We start from the raw sequence: 14,739 nt of genomic DNA, 5'->3' as shown, positions 1-14,739 counted from the left end.
CCACAATGAATTTGTGTAAAACCATGACCTTCCCAATTAAGACTTCACAGATCACTTCTCCCCGGACTTGGTTATACTCGCCTGTGTCCGTACGCTACCTTGCTCCAGGTAACGGTTTTACTCTCCTGTTGACTAAATCAGATCGAATCAAGGAATGAGATGCGCCCGTATCTACAGTCAGTACACGCTCCTTGCCATCCACATTCCCTCTGACGGTAAGACTGCTTGATTTTCTTCCAATTTGCGACACAGACATCACAGGACATTCAATAGCTGAATCTAGCTCTCGATCTCTACCTCTTACTCGCTCTTGCTCATCTGCTCCAGCTTGGCGTTTACGGCCACCCACATTGTTGGAACTATTAGGACCAAGATCGCAATGGCGTGCAATGTGACCGGACTTCCCGCATTTGAAGCATTTGATAACTTTTTCACTCCGCTTTTGCGATCCTTTCAGCGTCTCCAATATTGCGTCTACCCACTCTGGCCTTTCTACATCCACACGGCGTGCTTTGAAAACTGGCTTACACAGAAGTGACGCTGTTGCATGAATCAGAGCTTGTGACACCGTTTCTGCGAATGTTGGCTTTGGGTTTGCGTATGTAGCTCGCTTTGTTTCGACGTCCCGTATGCCATTTATAAAGCTCTGAATCTTTACCCTTTCAGTGTATTCCACGGATGCGTCCGCATTCGCTAAATGCGCTAGCCCTTCAATATCCGACGCAAACTCTTGCAATGTCTCATTTGCTTTTTGGTAGCGGTTTTGCAACTCAATTTGGAATATCTGTTTTCTATGCTCGCTTCCATAACGTCGTTCTACAGCAGCCATCAATGCTTCATAACTGTTCCGTTCGTACTCTGGAATCGTCTGTAAGATTTCGGCAGCTGGTCCTTTCAATGCTACGAAGAGTGCAGCAACTTTATCTTCAGCATTCCAGTTGTTCACTGTTGCGGTCTTCTCAAATTGTAGCTTAAAGACCTGGAAGGGAACAGAACCGTCAAAGGATGGTGTTTTTACCTTTGGATTACTTGCTGAAACTGCTGGACGATTTAGTTGTAACTGCTCGATACGTCCTCTCAAAGCATCCACCTCGGCCTCGATTTTATCCTGTCGACCACTGAAGCCTTCATGAAACTGGGTTAGTTTTTCTTCCATATGCGCTTCCAGTTTAGATGATATACGGACTTCCTGCTCTTCTAGTTGTGTGAAGATCTGAGATGATATCTGTGCTGAAATTTGTGCCGACATTTCTGAAATACGCGTTTCTTGTGCTTCAATCTTTGATGTTATACGTGTCTCTTGGGATTACATCTGTGATGACATATAAGTTTTCTGTCCTTCCAGTTGAGTTTCCATATTGGATGCAATCTGTGTCGACATTTCTGACATACGCGTTTCTTGTGCTTCAATCTTCGATGTTATGCGTGTCTCCTGCGATTCAAATTGTGATGACATTTCGGCCATTTATGCCGATATTGCAGCCAATATCATGTTCAGGTCTGTGTTCGCCATTGTCTGCGGTGTTTCATTTTTCTCTTCAATTTTTATTGTTGTCTCGTCCCCATCAGGATAAAAGACATACTCGTCCACATCAATTATTTCTGCTTCCATTGCCTCTCGTAGGCGTGCCTGAAGTTCGAGTTTAACGCCGCTTGTATTCAATCCAAGGCTCTGCAACTCCTTCTTTAGTTGCTGGATCTTCAATTCACTGAACTTTGCCATGTCCTTGTTGTCCTCTGGAATTTATTCAACAATTCCTCTTCTGACACCAATTGTAACGAATTTTATTTGCAAATCTTCTTATTTGCCCTTTTGCTAAGTTCGTATCACTAAACTGTTGAATAAATAACTCCAATATTGAATAATGGAAAAATGGCCTTTATTAAAGTACTTCACAATAACACTTATACTTTACAACTAGCTTACTTAACAACCAAACTGATTGATAGTTCAAATGAAACTCTACTATTGCCCGCCAGATTGCGTGCTTAATCTATAACTGCTTGATAGCTCAAATTAAACTGAATTCCAGCGCCTCTACATTTGCTGCCTTTTATACTCTCTGATTTCAACGTTCGCATCTTCTAGGCGCTTCCAGAATCTACTACTTGCCATCAGCTCTCAAACTTCTCAGCTGTAACTACAATTGGACGATTTTATAGCTTCTCTCATTGCATACTTTCAGGAGTACCTCAGATGTATACATGTGTTTGTGCATTGATTCTCCGCTGCTCGTATACGTACATGGTACATATGTGTAGACGTAATTATTGTTTCGTTTATGTAGATACATAATGATTGAATTATTGATGTGAATTCACGTCACTGCTTAGCATCGGCTTAGAAATAGCAGCACCCCTTAGTTTTGCTAATATTCGTAACAATATATTTTTTCTTCGTTAAACCGAGATCTATAAACAGCGCCAAAGCTTCTTCGGGAGTGTATTTCCTAGGCAGCGCATTTGGTGGTGTGGGAATGCTGTTTTTGATCCTCATCAGTCGCACTGGACTTGCTACCGCAACTGCTTCTGTTATATGAGACTTCACGTTTTCTTCGTCTTTTTTATATTTAATAGCCAGTGCTTCTGAAAGATGAGTCGTGGCCATAGCTTTTGTGGTATCAGACAGCTTCCTTTTCCTTGTGTAGGTAGAACACTCTTCTATGGGTTTTTTTGGTCTCCCTCTAGTTGGATTGGTTGACGTGCTAGGCGTTTCTTCGTCCAAAAAAGTTTTGCCAGCTAGCCACTTTTCATGCTTACTTGGAAATTTTGAATTGTTACGATAGACGTCCTTCCATTTTCTTTCTATCATAATGTATTGTAAACCATTTTTTTCTTCCATGCCTTCCTTCCTTAATGCTTGTTTCACTCGCTAATTCTCTCAAAATAGCCTCAACGTAGTCCCGTCTTGACTTTGTAGATTTAAACACCGCAAATAGTTTCGAGTTTTCTAGATACATATTAGAATTGGCTTCGAGTGTATCTGACTAAATATTAAACTGTGAACTATATTTAAAAATACTATTCACTTTATTTAAGTAAACAGAATACTTAGTTCCTTAATCCTCCAAAAGACGAATGATAATAGCTTTATATACCTACTCAAATTATAAAAATGAATTTCAGGTATACAATTTGCGTAACTGAGTATTTCACAAATAACTACTGTTAATTTGACGGAGCACATATTTTAACATTTTTTTTTTCATCAAAGTTTTAAAAAGGCATAAAAATAGGCATTTCGAAAAACAGGTATATCCGCCAACTTTTAACAAAAAAAAAACAATTTTTTTTTGTTTCAATCCTAAATTAAATTATCTTTAATTGCTATACAATAAAACGACAACCGGCCGCCTTATTTACTCACAAAACCATTTTAAATACAACGAAAAAGAAGAAAAATTTCTAATTTTTCCCAATGTTGAAAATTGGTCAACTTTGAGCGGCTCTACCTGGTAAACTATAATTTTCTGTGAAAAAGTTGTATATTCTTGATCCCTGGAAATTTCTCTATTAGAAACATGTATTAGATTTAGCGAACGCTTTCATGATTTTTTTGATTTTTGCCATGATTTAACGGCAGAGGCGCCACTGTGCGTTGGTTCCGAATTAGAGCTTACGATTTCTCGAACATGCTCGATAAGAGATTTCTCGCGAGATATTCGAATATCGAATTACTCGTAAGGCTCGCGAGCTTCTCGAGATTCAACTTAATCGATTCATTGCTGTTTTATATAGAGCTTACGATTTCTCCTGGAGCACAAGCCAAAATGTCCCCAAAACTACAAGTAAAAAACCCCGAAATGTATAGAATATTGCCAATGCAGCGACTGAAATGAAAGTCGAGAAGATCGCGAGTATTACGAGTAATTCGAGATTCGAGAATCCCGCGAGCCTTACGAGAAATTCGAGATCCGAGAATCTCGCGAGCCTTACGAGTAATTCGAGATTCGAGAATCTCGCGAGAAGCCGTGTTCTTCATGTCTCGTTGAAAAATAAAACATTGCGAACAAAATTATATGTATAATAAATATGTTTTGAGTTAAATTTCATTGAAGCAATACAATCAACAAAAAAGTCACAAGTAAAAAAAAAAACACAAGTAAGGAAGGGACTGTCTTCGGCTGTGCCGAAGACTTCATTCCTTTCATGAATGGGGCTGAACAATAATCTTATCCCGTTCGTAATCTCCAAATAATCGGCTGTATAAGATAAGAAATATATAGTGAACAGATGTACATACCTAAACGATTTTTAAGATAAATATAAAATAAAAAATAGGTAGGTACTTTGTGTGAGGATGCAGTTTCACGTTTTTTGTGGTCTGCATGTAAAAACTATGACTACGAATAACATATTTCAACAATATATGACGTAAGCGTAAGTATTTGATGAAATTTGAAGCTTCTAGCCGCAAAAAGGGGCAAAAATTACGGTTTATATGGGGTATATTATATATATACCACCTATCTCTATGATTTTTTCACACAACAATATATGCTATATACGTAAGCATTTGGTGAAATTTGAAGCTTCAATCTGATAAATTCAGGAAGATATGACAAAAATCCTCTTTTTCTGAAAAATCGGTTGTATGGAAGATATATGCTATAGTCGTCCGATCCGACGGGTGCCGCCAAATGTCTACTCGGACACCTAAATACACCCGCTCACCAAATTTTATCAAGATATCTCAAAAATTGAGGGACTAGTTTGCATACAAACAGACAGACGGGCAGACGGACATGGCTAAATCAAATCAGCTCTTCATCCTGATTATTTCGGTGTACTTAATGGTGGGTCTATCTATTTTCCTTTGAGGACTTACAATTTTGAGATTAGTGCCAAAGTTAATATACCATTTCATTTTCATGAAAAGTATAAAAATAAGTATAATATAGAAATGGCTGAAGCTATTATGTTTGCGAAGCAAATTAAAAATGAATACGAGTAAGAAAATTTGTTAAATCTACTTTTTTAAGTCTTCAGTTTTTGTCAAAAAAGTAAAACCTTTATGTCATGAATTGTTTTTTTTTTTAAATGTAATTTGTATGTATACGTTTTTTCACTATGTACCTATGCATAAAAAAATTGCCTAATAAGTCTGAATATGTAAATTTGTGCAAATAATCAGAGGTTTTTGTTAGACAAATGATATATAAATAGATATTACTAAAATAAATATGGATTTTTTTTAAATATCTAGTGTTATGTATTTGTATGTAATAATAAAAATGGTTTCCGTTGATGAGTTTGATACATTTCGATAAATTTTTTGCTTGGAAACATTTTTTTCGCGGCTTGCGGCATCGCTGTATGTAGGTGAAACATTTGAGCGACACGACTACACAGCTTTCCCAGGTTCGAATTAGAGCGGGCTTACACAATAGGTTTGTGTTTTTGAATTTCGAATTAGAGCGCATAAGTTATTGGTTTGAGTATTTGTCGGAAAGACGCCATGAAAATGTGTCGATCCTACAGATGATTTGCTTTTGGGTACGAAAGTAAATTTCGATATTTGGAGAGATTGTTCGAATTTGCAAAAAACCTTTTCTATTGATAATAAACAAATTGAGCAAAATTTGTTAACAAAAATATGCCTACGCACTGCGGCTGGTCCATACGTATCGATTCATATAACTTTTATATGATTTTACGTATGCTAAACAGCCTGGCAATTGATTGTATGGCGTATTAATATATAGACGAGCCGGACCCGTGCGCATCTTGCGCAACAAATATAAAAGTCTCATATCAGATATCAGCTGTTCTATCAATCAAACATCTATAAACTTACATGCGCTTGCGCTGCCATCTGCCGAATGTTAGCAACTGCCGGTAATGCAGTGTTAGTTCTAATCAAATATTCACAATAGTGCCATAGTACAAATAGATTTCTTTGTGTGCTCACAATCGTTTATTTCTAACAAATTATTTTATTAAAATATAGCTAAACAAAAGCACTACGACCAATAATGCTCAAAGCTCGCTAATTACATGAATCCCCATCTTTACAACCAAAATTTTATTTATAGATTTGGATTCCAAATAAGAGCGAAAAAGGGACCTGTACATAAAAACAGCGATTAGAAATAATATATAACATACTTACACTACTTATAGATTTCTGCCTTCTCACTTCGACTTTGTTATATACATTAGGGTGTGTAATTTTCTGTGATATATTTTCACACTTGAACATCTAACTAAGCATGTGTCTACTGATGAGTGGAATATAACCCTATATCGACTGACATTTCGAAAACGACCTATCGCAAAATGCTCTACCTCACGTCGAAATGTATAGAATTTATTCAGGTAGGGAGGTTTTCAAACAAAATATGAGATAGCGTGTTTCTGAATAAAATTGCTAGGATAGTAATCAATCAATCAGAGATACCTGCCAAATATGGCCTTAGCCTACGGTGTTCTAAAACACGTCCATCAATATCCGACCGGACCAAAACAGTTGGTACCAATGGATTGAGGTTGGGTGTTCAAGTCAACCACCAAGGATGGGAGCCTATCTACACCCCTCGATTCCTCATTCAATCGCACCCGGTTGCTCGGCAGCTCCAACAGCGAGTTCCGAGCTTGTATCTCTATCTCATTGATTATTATCCCATTATCTATCTGTTTAAATTAATAATCCGTATGTGATATCTGTATATCTATCACAATCAAGGAATGTGACCACCTGTACAGCCAGTGCAACAGTGTGTGATACATTGTTTACAACTGGCTATTTTTTACTTCCACCACTAAATGACATTGCTCAACGCTATGCAACTTATCACATCAATACCTCGAAGCATATCGTTCTAATCCTCGACCCCGGAAAAGCAATCAGATACAAGATACATTTACATTACGAACCGTTAAATCTTCAATCTGGGTATCAGGCCACAATTAAGGGCTGTGGCTATCCTTTTTAGCTACAGACCTGTAAGATGTAGCGCAATTTCATCGCTATAACACCAACAACAGCAACAAGATGTTGCTCAACGCTATGTACTTTCTCAGGTATATTGTTTAAATCCTCGGTCCTTTGACAAAGCGATAAGATACAAGATAGATCTTCATTACACACCGTTTAATCTTCGAACCACAATTAAAAGCCGTAGCCAAAATTTCCAATTGAGAGATTTTGAGTCAAGCATAAAGAAAAAACTACCTTAGGTGAAATAACCTAGGGAAAACTTATTTGTCACCTCAGATGTCTCATGTGAGTCCTCTATGAGAGAATTCTCCCCGCATATGAGATAAACTACTAACAACTAAGGTCCGTCCCCCACAAACTAGAGATGAGACATGTAAACAATCAGTGTTGTTGTTCTTGTTGTTGTAGCGATAAGGTTGCTTCCCGAAGGCTTTGGGGAGTGCTATCGATGTGATGGTCCTTTACCGGATACAAATCCGATACGCTCCGGTACCACAGCACCATTAAGGTGCTAGCCCGACCATCTCGGGAACGATTTATGTGGCCACATTAAACCTTCAGGCCATTCCCTCCCTCCCCAACCCCAAGTTCAATGAGGAGCTTTGGGTCGCCAGAGCCTCGTATGTTAGTGAAAGAGGATTCGCCGTGGATAGGTGAGGTTGACAATTGGGTTTGGAGAAGCTATATATTGCGCTGGCAATCTGAAGGGTTGCGCTACACAGCCCCTTGAATCTGGTATTTTAGTCGCCTCTTACGACAGGAATACTTACCGCGGGTATATTCTGACCCCCTAACCCGCTGGGGTTACAATTAGTGTCACCGACAAAGTAAAAAAAAAATAAATGTAAGGCGCGATAACCTCTGAAGAGATCTAAGGCCGAACTTCTCTTCCAATTTGCGTCGTGCTCCTCTTGATTTTCCCTACAAATTGGCCGGACGGGACCTACATGTTTTATGCCGACTCCGAACGGCATCTGCAACGCAGATGAGTTTTCCCTGAGAGCTTTTCATGGCAGAAATACACTCGGAGCGCTTGCCAGACACTGCCAAGGGGCGACCCCGCTTAGAAAAAATGTCTTCTTATTGAAAAACCTTATTTCTAAAATTTTGATGTTGCTTTGCCCGGGGGTTGAACCCGGGGCATACGGTGTGGTTGGTGGAGCACGCTACCATCACACCAGGGTGGCCGCCGACAAAGTACACGTGGCCACTTTATTGACGACGAGATGACGAAAAGAATAGCAAACGTATGTTACCGAAATCGCGTCTAAAGTTCAAACTTACTTAATTGGCGTTTAACCGTTTAAACGGTTATGGCCGTCTAACAATGCGCACCAGTCGCCTATCTCTTTGCTAACTGGCGCCAATTGGTCACACCATGCGAAGTTAAATCGTTTTGCACCTGGTCCTTCAAGCGGAGTGGGGGCCGCCCTCTTTCACTGCTTCCATAAGCGGGTTCCAATAACAATAATTTATACGCAGGAGCGTCATCTTTCATTCGCATAAGATGGCATAGGCAGCGTAGCCGCTGCATTTTAAATCGCTGAACTATGTTGATGTCTGCGTAAAGCCCGTACAGGTCATCATTACATCTTATTCGGTACTCACCGTCGCCAACGTGTAGAGGTCCGTAAACCTTTCGAAAAGTTTTCTCTCGAACACCCTCCGAGATGATGTTGCCATGGTCTATGTTTGTGGACCATATAGCAGGACGGGTATGATAACTGACTTGTAGAGCGTGATTTTCGTTTGCCGAGATAGGGATTTACTTTTCAATTACCTACCTAGTCCAAAGTAGCATTTATAGGCAAGAGTGATTTTGACTGGATTGCAGAGCAGAAATAACAGTGTCAATGCTGGTCCCCAAATAAACGATTTTTTACTATTTCGAAATCTAAAGTTCAAAGCCGCACCAAAATACTTAAGCTATGGCCGGCAGAACTTGGGGAAATTATAAAGAAACATTTTTTAGAAGGAACGATGTTTTACTTCGATCCCTGAAAGAAGTACACTATAGCTGCCATGTCCATAACTCAACAAAAAAAAGAAAACAAAATATTCTCGAGTCAGACAAATGTAATATAAGTATGTTTGTAGTTGAGAGTAAATGAAGCGTTGCTTGAATTGCAATAAATATTTTGTATATTCATATAAATTAAAATACACGCAGTGGAAATAAAATACATATTCCTTCTCATTAAACGAAATTAAATAGGTACATAAATACAATCAAACACATCGAAAATTCCGAATAACGATTATTGATATAAGAGCACACGTTGGCAGTAACGTCACCTGTTTTACCACTGAAACTTTGAATTTGCATGTCTGCGAATATCAAAATATAAAATTTTTGTTTCTTGTAAAGCAGGTGAATCATTATTTTCTAGTTTAAACCATTGTATTCAGATCACAAGAAAACGCTCAAGATTTTATTTTATTATGGTTTCGGATAGTGTTTTCCGTTTGGTCTTGAGCAAACTTCTGGCAATACTAGGGACTCTTTCAGTCCATAAAAGGTCCTCACGGACAAGCCAGTTCAACCTAAACTAACTTAAGCCAAGATTGCAAACTTTTCATTCGCAAATGTATGTATTACATCAATCCAATACTCATTTTTTTTAAGAAATTTTTTTCGGGTTGCCTACTGCTACCACAAATTTATGCCTACAGGTATTTCTGGAGTATTCCTTTGACGCTTAAAATGCCCAAGAGAAATACATACCTTCAAACTTTCAGTGATAGAAAAAATAATAGACAAAATGCTGTCAAATATTAAATCAATTACAGCAGCAGTAGTTCAATACTTTCTTAGCTGGTGCATCCTATAAAAATAACATTTGAAGAAGGTTCTTCTTTTGTAGAATATTGTATTCCGCTTGTGTTTGTTAATATTTTTGCACTATAAATGGTAAAAAATACGTTGTTGAAACTTCTTAAAATGTATTTAATAAAATAATAATATTGGTTATTGAACTATAAAATATAATTACTTTTTCCATCACTGTATATGTAATACATTGTATATGTAAGACATATATACATATATGCATGCCTTCAAATAAAAACAAAACTCTGATTTGGCTAATTTTCGTTTTGAAATAACTAAATATGATAATAATATTAGGAACTAGCTGACCCGGAATATTTCGTACCTCCTCAGAATCAACAGATGTCTTATATGTATGTATATAAGATTCTCGTGCCACAGTGTTTGTGGTTGAACTCCTTCGAATCGCTTCCACCGATTCTCATGAAATTTTGTGAGCATATAGAGTAGGTCTGCGAATCGGATCTTATTTAATTTACTTTTCATACCCCAACTGGGGACGGGGACTGGGATTAGCGTATGGAGAAGAAAAACAAGTAAGGAAGACTAAGTTTGGGTGTAACCTAACATAACATACTCAGCTGCCAAATTACAGCTTGCAAAACTTTTAAACTACCTTCTTTTAAAAGTGGGCGATGCTACGCCCATTGTCCAAAAATTTACTAATTTTCTATTCGTCGTTATAAGGTCAACCCACCTACCAAGTTTCATCGCTTTATCCGTCTTTGGGAATGAATGATCGCATTTTTTCGGTTTTTTGAAAATTTCGATATCGAAAAAGTGGGCGTGGTTATAGTCCGATTTTGTTCATTTTAAATAGCGATATGAGATAAGTGCCCAGGAACTTACATACCAAATTTCATTAAGATACTTCAAAATTTATTCAAGTTATCGCGTTTACGGACAGACGGACGGACATGGCTAAATGAATTTCTTTTTTCGCACAGATCATTTTGATATATAGAAGTCTATATCTATCTCGATTAGTTTACGCCAATACGGGGTACCGTTATGCGAACAAAATTAATATACTCTGTAGGCTCTGCTCAGCTGAGTCTAAAAATATAGAAGAAAAACGAGGGAAGGAGAGACTAAGAAAGAAATAGAGTTAGAAGATAGGCATATAGGGATAGATGGAGCGGGGGAGGGAAAAAGAGGGTGAGCTAGAGAGAAAAGAAGGGACGGAAAAGACAGAGGGAGAAATATAGGTACCCCTAGCGGGTTAGGGGGTTAGAATATACCCGCGGTAGGTATGCCTGTCGCAAGAGGCGACTAAAATACCAGATTCAAGGAGTTGTATAGCGCAACCTTTTCAGGTTGCCAGCCCAATATATAGCTTCTGAAAACCCAATTGTCAACTTCACCTATCCGTGGCGAATCCTGTTTCATTAGCAGCCGAGGCTCTGGCGACCCCGAACTCCTTATGGATCGAGGGGGTGGGAGGGCGGGATGGCCTAGAAAGTCGCATGTGGTCATAACAAATCGTTCCCGAGATGGTCGGGCTTGGTACCGGCACGTACCGGATTGGCATCCGGCAAAGGACCACAAACTCGATAACTACAACAACAACAACAACAGGGAGAAATAGACGCAGGGGAGTGAATAATTGGAGATTTGAAATTTCAATACAAGGATTGCTGAGAGGTCCTAAACGAGAATAGATTTATTATATGCAAACGCGGACGTATTGTCCTGTACTAATCTTAAAAATCATGGAATCCCCGATCACGAAACCATTTCATTTACCTTTAAAGTGAGCATTTTAAAACCTCTACGAATAGAGATACCCATAACGTGTTTATTTATTTATTTATTTATTTGTTAGTCTACAAATTTTACAATCAATCAGACTAAATATGAATTAATGAATGAACATAAATGCGGATTACAGTGTAAAATTAACAAGCATACATAGTGAGCAAAATTATATTATAAAATATGTATATACATATATTATTGAATCAGTTGTCGGGATGGACTGTGATGCCGAGCAACGGAAATGATTATCAGTGCTGTCGGAATGGACGTGATTTCGAGCAGCTGATGTATATTTAACACACAATAGAAGGGCTGCGATGTGTGGGAGGTTGGAAAGGACGTGATTCCAAGCCACCCGCCCAAAGTAACTATTGATTATTAGTGCTGTCGGAATGGACGTGATTTCCAGCAGCTGATGTATGATGTATATTAACACACAATGAGTAGGGCAGTGATGTGTGGGAGGTTGGAAAGGACGTGATTCCAAGCCACCCGCCCAAAGTAACTATTGATTATTAGTGCTGTCGGAATGGACGTGATTTCGAGCAGCTGATGTAAATTTAACACACAATGAGTAGGGCTGCGATGTGTGGGAAGTTGGAAAGGACGTGATTCCAAGCCACCCGCCCAAAGTAACTGGAGCAGGGAACCGATTTAGTTGAACATGTGATTTTGAAACAGTTATGAGTTCAAGGCAGTGAGTATATATTTTTTTATAGTGTAAAGTGTGTCGCAAGTATCAATACTATTGCAGTGATTATTGAAATCTTGACACAGACAACGAAGAGGTTCATGCATTTGAAAATTCGATCTACATGTATTTAAATATAGCGGTTGGAAATACCGAGAGGGCCTAAAAGGGACATTAAACATCACCTCGCCAAGCAGAAATGGACTGTTTATTATCCCCCTTAATAGTTTTACCATAAATAAAACGCCAAGCATCTCCCTACGGCTCTGTAGTGAAGGCAGCTGTAAAAGTTTTAACCGGCTGCAATAGGGCGGTAGGTTCCTTGATGGATCCCAGGGCAAATGATTTAAAGCAAAGAGCAAAAATTGCTTCTGGACCGATTCCAATTTGTCGCTATGAACCTGATAACGCGGGTTCCAGATAATGGAAGCATATTCCAATATAGGTCTTACTAACGATAAAAAAAGAGTTTTAGTGACATAGGGGTCATTGAATTCCTTAGACCACCTTTTTACGAAAGCCAAAGTGCCTCTAGCCCTATTCACACACGATTCGATATGTAATTTGAAGTCCAGTTTAGGGTCCATTATAACGCCAAGATCAGTAAAGTTTGTGACTTGCTTAATGATATAATCGCCTATCATGTACTGATAGGTTTTAAAAGATTTCCTCGTAAAACACATAAACTTGCACTTCGGTAAATTTAGTGACATGACGTTCACGTCACACCACTCAACCAGATTATTCAGATCCAATTGAAGAAGTGCCCTATCTTCAGGTGAGCGAATGGGCATAACCAGTTTGACATCGTCAGCGTACATCAGCGGTATGCAGCGCTTCAAAACATTTGGGAGGTCATTAATGAAGAGCAGAAACAACACTGGACCAAGGTGACTGCCCTGTGGAACTCCAGAAGATACATTGATGAATTCAGACAAACAATTGTTAAACACAACGGTTTGCTTTGTACCTACCAAGTACGAAGAGACCCAAGAGAGAAGCCGTGATGGAAAACCCAATCGATCGAGTTTTAGTAGGAGTAAGGAATGGGAAACTTTGTCAAACGCCTTACTGAAATCAGTGTAAATGACATCAACTTCGCAGTTCGTCCTTAAGTTATTGGATACGAGGGTTGTGAACTCCAGCAAGTTAGACACAATGGACTTACCCCTGCAAAAGCCATGTTGTGACAGGTCCACTGCCGAAGATACTGCAAAAGCCAGTTGATTTGTGACAACTGATTCAAATAGTTTTGGAATAGCACAAAGTTTGGCTATTCCTCTATAGTTTGTGACACAAGATCTACTCCCACTTTTATAAAGTGGTATTATAAGCGACTCCTTCCACTTCTTCTTGTTGGAAGGATTATACTGCTGATAACCATATTAATTTATTAAGAAATTCTGATTTCAGCGTATTAAAGAATATCAACGACAAGGTTGCTTTTGTAAATACCTGCTACCTGGGTGTATTAACATCTAAACATAATAGTGAAGTTGAGAAATAAGTGGTACGATAATGAGCTAAATGAAATTAATAAATTAAAAATCGAATTGCATCCAGGTTCTCGGGTGAATTTGCGAAATATAGTGCGGTTGCAAAATGTTATAAAAAATAATCAAAATTAAAAAGATGATTTATATGGAGAATAGTAGCGACTTAACCCCCAGGAAGGAGGCTTAGAATATACCCGCGGCAATTATGCCTGTCGTAAGAGGCGACTAAAATAACCTAATGATTCAAGGGGCTGTGTAGCGCAATTTATAGCTTCTTCAGCCCAATTGTCAACTTCACCTGCACGTGGCGAATCCTGTTTCTTTAGCAGAAAGAAGTTTTTTTATCGCTAAAACAACAAATATCGCAAATTATTGATCTCCTTTTTTGTTGATACAAAATGGCCTGAATGTTTAATGTGGCCAAATAAATCGTTCCCGAGACGGTCGGGCTAGCACTTTAATGGTGCTGTGTTACCGGAGCGTACCGGATCTGTATCCGGCAAAGGACCATCACATCGATAACACTCCCCAAAGCCTTCGGGAGTAACCTCATCGCTGCAACAATAACAACAACAAGGCCGCCAACGCAGAAAGGTGTTCTGCACAAAAATCCTATGGATCCCACCCCCGGTTTCGAAGTGACCCTGGGGCCCCAGCGGGTTAGGGGGTCAGAATATACCCGCGGTAGGTATGCCTGTCGTAAGAGTCGACTAAAATACCAGATTCAAGGGGCTGTGTAGCGCAACCCTACAGGTTGTCAGCGCAATATATATAGCTTCTCCAAACCCAATTGTCAAACTCACCTATCCGCGGCGAATCCTGTTTCACTAACAGACGAGGCTCTGGCGACCCTAAGCTCCTTATGGAACTTGGGATTGGGGAGGGAGGGGATGGCCTGAAGGTTTAATGTGGCCACATAAATCGTTTCCAAGATGGTCGGGCCAGCACCTTAATGGTGCTGTGGTACCGGCGCGTACCGGATCTGTATCCGGCAAAGGACCATCATATCGATAACACTCCCCAA

The 14,739-nt window shown here is 39.1% G+C and overlaps 2 protein-coding genes across 3 annotated transcripts in view; one reads left to right on the top strand and one right to left on the bottom strand.

The window, feature by feature from the left end:
* Nucleotides 1-14,739, top strand: part of Tao (Serine/threonine-protein kinase Tao) — a 201,589-nt gene that overhangs the window by 12,510 nt on the left and 174,340 nt on the right. The window lies entirely within an intron of this gene.
* The window catches only part of l(1)G0289 (lethal (1) G0289), a 101,970-nt gene that overhangs the window by 86,190 nt on the left and 1,041 nt on the right, over nt 1-14,739 (bottom strand). The window lies entirely within an intron of this gene.

The sequence above is a fragment of the Eurosta solidaginis genome, chromosome 4 (genome assembly GCF_040869045.1).
Source record: "Eurosta solidaginis isolate ZX-2024a chromosome 4, ASM4086904v1, whole genome shotgun sequence".
Taxonomy (NCBI): domain Eukaryota; kingdom Metazoa; phylum Arthropoda; class Insecta; order Diptera; family Tephritidae; genus Eurosta; species Eurosta solidaginis.
This window is presented reverse-complemented; position numbering and strand designations above follow the sequence as displayed.